The sequence below is a fragment of the Bombus terrestris genome, chromosome 7 (assembly GCF_910591885.1).
Source record: "Bombus terrestris chromosome 7, iyBomTerr1.2, whole genome shotgun sequence".
NCBI classification, from domain to species: domain Eukaryota; kingdom Metazoa; phylum Arthropoda; class Insecta; order Hymenoptera; family Apidae; genus Bombus; species Bombus terrestris.
Window position 1 is genome coordinate 36,048 of NC_063275.1, and position 5,805 is coordinate 41,852.

The following is a 5,805-nucleotide window of genomic DNA, read 5'->3' on the forward strand; positions in this document are numbered from 1 at the left end:
TGGATGAAGATGAGAACGTATTGAAAACACATGACATTGTACATTACATTGAATAGAAGCGAGTGTTTGATATTGACATGAAGGAGGAAGGTTAATTAGGGTTAACGTCGATGATATATCCACGTCAATGTAAAATAATCCACTGTTCCAGCAGCGAGATATTGTCGGAGAGTCAAACGTTTTACGAGATACTTAATGGAAATCAATATTTCACAGTTTCTCCGATGTTTCAGGAATTTTGAAAATGCGATGAAGCAATAAGATGTTCTAGCAATTAATTGTAGTTCTTATTCATAGAATTTTGTCCATGATTATAACGAAAAGCTATCCTTTTTTAATGGAACGCATAAAATTAATTTTTTATATAGAAAGGTAGTAGTATGATTGTTAAATACATTTTGATATTTTATTTTTATGAAATTTAAACTGTCGTTTAAAATTACATATGGTTATATAATGCTTAACAAAACAGTAGTAACGATATAGTTACATTCCTTATTTTTATTTCAATAGTTTATTATGATAACATAACATGAAGTTTATAATGATAACAAAATAATAGAAATAATATACTTATTTTCCTTACTTTTATCTTATTAATTTATTTTCCTTCACTTTTCGAAATTTATTTTCTGGTTTATTTCGTTGTCAGAATATTTGAAAGATATCCTCGGTTTCAAATATTATGAAGTACTATTGTGAAGTATTCAATTAATAAAATTAAAAGTTGAACAAATCAAAGAGAAAATTTTAATGTTTCTTGCATATTATTGTATTCACTCATTATCAGACTTAATCGATTATTAAGTCGTGAAAAGAATATAACGTTGTTTAATACACAGTTTAGTTCACAGTTTCTCATGTGATTAACTCATTGCTAAATGTATCATGTAAGTTTCAAAAATATGAAATTTTTTGGAAGAAACTTTCTCTGATAATTTATATAAAGTATAAATAAAGTTTTGCATATGTAAGAATTATCAAATATAACACTAGAATTATATAAATTTATATAAAGTTATTTTCATATATAGTATAGACAATGAAAATTTGATCAGCAGTAAACTAAGAATTATGAAATAATAATAACAATAAGAAAGATTAGAGAATGTTAGAAAGTAATAATTGTTTTTATTTTGATTAAACTATTTTTAAAGTTATTTTTTATTCTACATATATTTTTGTCATTCATATTCGTTTCGTTATTAATTCTGTATGGAAAATATGCGTTACAGTAATACGATTCACTCTGTCCTGACATTTTTAACTGTCACTCTGTTGAATTCACTCCTGCTCGGACAGCCGAGGAGGACGGACGTGTCTAGACGGTCGTCCTCTCCAGGTATAAGTGAATAGTGAAAAAGTGCTCCAAAGTAATAGTGCTGCAAAGTGATAGTGAGGAGGAAATAAAATAACAATGCAGATACCAACTATAAACATAGCAACAAAAGGAGAAACATATTATATAAAAACCAAACAAACCAACATGGAGACAGAAGAAACAAAAGAGCATCGGGGACAGGAAGATAGCAATTCAGAACATGAAGGATACTACCAGGATGAAAGCTGGAAGCCAGTGAAGGCTAGCAAAAAACGTAAAACAACCACAGACACAAGTGCCATAGGAAACCCAGTCACAGAAAAGCAGCGATGGCTGCAAGAATTACCACTAAGTAACTCCTTCAACTCACTAACTGAAGAAATAGACTCTGACCCCGTAAGTAAAACCATTACCCAAACAAACCGTATTACAAAACCACCACCAATCTTTGTCGAGGCCCAAATAATAGACCCGCTCATTGATCTACTAAATAATCTAGAAGAGAAAAACAATTACACAATAAAGCAAACAAAATTGGATCAAGTAAAAATTCAAACAAACACACCAGAATCATTTAGGAAAGTTATAAAAGCATTAAAAGAAAAAAATGCCATCTACCACACTTATCAGCTTAAAACTGAAAGGAGCTATAAAATTGTCATAAGAGGATTGCATCCTAAAACCAACGTACATAAACTAAGCGATGAGTTAGCTAAAATTGGACATCAAACTAGAACAATAAACAATATAACAAGATTCGACACTAAGCAACCACTACCACTATTCTTAATAGAACTTGAACCCAGAATCAATAACAAGGAAATATATGATATCAAACAAATACTAAACACAATAGTAACAGTCGAACCACCACGACACAAAAAAGATATACCTCAATGCATTCGGTGTCAACAATACGGACACACTAAAAACTACTGCAACAGAAGCCCAGCCTGCGTCAAGTGCGCAAAAAATCACTTAACTGCACACTGCCCATATTCAGGAAAAATAGAAAAAGTTAAATGCTTCAACTGTAACGGTAACCACCCAGCCAGCTATAAAGGCTGTGAAGTAAGAAAACAACTACAACGAAAACTGTTCCCGCCCCTACGAAGCAGGACAAGCACTAACACACAAGCCCATCATGACAGCACAAAACCTGAAATATTACCAAATACAGAGCAAGCAATAAACACCAAACCTATCAGCACCAACACCATTGGTGGTCTAAGCTATGCTCAAGTAACCAGCCAGCCAACACACACACATAACCAATACCACAGCAATAGTAACAACGACACTGCAGAAATCAAAGAACTGCTCAAACAATCCATAAAGAACACCGAAATGCTAACCAGAATGATAAGCGAACAAAATGCAGTACTCAAACAGCAAACCCAACAAATCACAGTCATGCTACAACTAATTACAAACGTGCTAAGCAAAAAATAAAAACGGACACTCTAAAAATAGCAGCCTGGAACTCAAACGGCCTACAACAACGGGCCCTCGAAACTAAAACATTCATATACAATAATAATATAGACATATTACTTGTCTCAGAAACACACTTCACTACAAAAAGCTATTTGAAAATACCATACTACACCATATATGATACCAAACACCCCTCAGGAAAAGCTCACGGAGGGACAGCAGTGATAGTCAGAAACGATATCAAACATTATCTTCACAGCCAAGTTAACAAAGAATATTTACAAGCAACCACTGTTACAGTTCAAACTAGCAGCAACCACTTCCAGTTGTCAGCAGTATACGTGCCTCCGCGACACAAAATAACAACACAAATGTGGGAAGAATACTTCCAGGACCTAGGGGACAAGTACATCGCAGCGGGAGACTACAACTCAAAGCACACGCTCTGGGGATCAAGAAACATTACACCTCGAGGTAGAACACTGGAAAAATACATTAGAAATAATAACCTCAATATATTATCCACAGGAACACCGACACATTGGCCGACTGACCTGAACAAAAAACCAGATCTTCTGGACTTTGCAGTTACAAGGGGACTAAACACAAATAAACTAAAAATAACACCCAACCTCGAGCTCAGCTCCGATCATACACCCATAATAATTGAATACAGAAACAAACCAATTCACTATAGCAAACCAGAAACACTATGCAATAAAACCACCAATTGGCAAACTTTCAAGGAAATAATAGAAAGCAAAATAAACTGCAACATCCCGTTAAAAACTCCTGAACACATAGAACAGGCAGTAGCAACATTGACAGCAACTATTCAGGAAGCAGCAAGGACAACCACTACTCCCGAACCAACCAGCAGACAAACAATAACAATACCGCAAGAAATACTTGACAAAATCAAAGAAAAAAGAAAAGCAAAAGCAAAATGGCAAAAATACAGAACCCGAGAAAACAAAAAACACTTAAACAAACTTGCAAAGGAAATAAAAAACAAAATAAAGGAGCACAACGATAACGAATTCTCAAAGTTCATAGGGACACTCTCCACACACGAGAACACCAACTATTCACTATGGAAAGCCGCGAAAAAAATAAGGAAGCCAATAATACCCGTCCCGGCAATCAGAAAAGCAGATAACACATGGGCAAGAAGCAACGAAGAACAAGCTGAAGAATTCTCCAACCACCTCTACAACACATTCACACCACACATTACCAACAACAGCAACCTCAAAAGTCATACGGAGGAGGATCCACAAACCACTGCTACCGCAGCCGACAAGGAATACACCATACCTAAAACATCGGCACAAGAAATTAGAAACATAATTGATAAAACAAAAAACAACAAAGCGCCAGGAATCGACCTAATTAATGGTAAAATCTTAAAAAACCTTCCGCCAAAAGCAATAAGACTAATAACAGTAATATTCAACGCAATTCTAAGAATTCAATACTTCCCCAAACCATGGAAATTAGCACAGATCAAAATGTTACATAAACCAGGCAAAGACCCGCACCAAACTGCATCTTACAGACCAATATCACTGCTTCCAGTATTTTCCAAAATACTGGAAAAGATAATATACGACCGCATAAAACCAATAATAGAGACAAAAAAACTAATACCGGATCACCAATTTGGTTTCAGAAACAAACACTCCACGATAGAGCAAATGCACAGGCTTATAAACGAAATAATAGTAGCACTAGAAAACAAGGAATACTGCACAGCCCTCTTCATAGACATAGAAAAAGCATTCGATAAAATTAACCATGAAAGTCTACTACAAACAATTAGGAAACAACTCCCGGAGCAAATACACCACTTAATAAAATCCTACCTAAGCTGCAGAACCTTCGTAATAAAAATCAAGGACACACATTCTCAAGTTAAAGACATCAAGGCCGGGGTACCACAAGGAAGCGTCCTAGGCCCAATACTATACACATTATACACGGCGAACATACCAACAACTACCAACAGCACAGTATTGACATTCGCGGACGACACAGCTATACTAGTCAGGCATACTAACCCAGAAACGGCAGTCAAAATACTACAAGAACACATCGTAAAAATAGAAAATTGGCTACGAGAAAAACAAATAAAAGCAAACCCCAATAAATGCAACCATATTACATTCACGCTACGGAAAAAGACACCACCAAACATCCTATTGAACGGCACGCATATAACGCAAACAAAGCATGTCAAATACCTAGGACTCCACTTAGATCAAAAACTCACCTGGAAACTACACATCAAATCAATAGTAGAAAAAATACAGAAAACAAGAAGACAAATGCATTGGCTAACAAGCCGAAAATCCAAACTAAGCACAGAAAACAAGTTAAAAATATATAAAACGATCATAAAACCAATCTGGACGTACGGAATACCACTATGGGGGACGGCAGCAATGAGCCATATAAACAAAATAGAGGTAATACAGGCTAAAATCCTCAGGACAATAGTAAACGGACCTTGGTACGTCAGAAACGAAGATATACGAAGGGACCTGGGAATGCCAACGGTCAAGGAAGAAATCAACAGATACTCCGAGAAATACAAATTAAGAATAGCAACACACATAAACCGGCTAGCTGCGGAAACATACAAAATCACAAATATGGACAGAAGACTAAAAAGGAAGCACCCAGCAGACCTTATAAAGGACACAACCTAAGAAACACGAGGATGGTACCCCGCTGGGGGTAGCCACCAACATGCTAATTTAACCGTTAAAAAATTCCACCAAATGTCCAAATTGGACAAATTGTGAATTTTAAAAAAAAAAAAAAAAAAAAAAAAAAAAAAAAAAAAAAAATGTTCGTCCAACAGAAAATTTTCATTTTTGAGAAAATTTTCAGAAAATGTTCTCAGAGAATGAAATTATTCAGTTTAACTTTTGGCAATGAGCAACGACGCATTTAAGTAAAGAAGTAAACGAATGGTTCCACTGTAATTCTTCTATATTAATTTGATATGTACTTGTCATGATAGTACACGATACATGTGCACG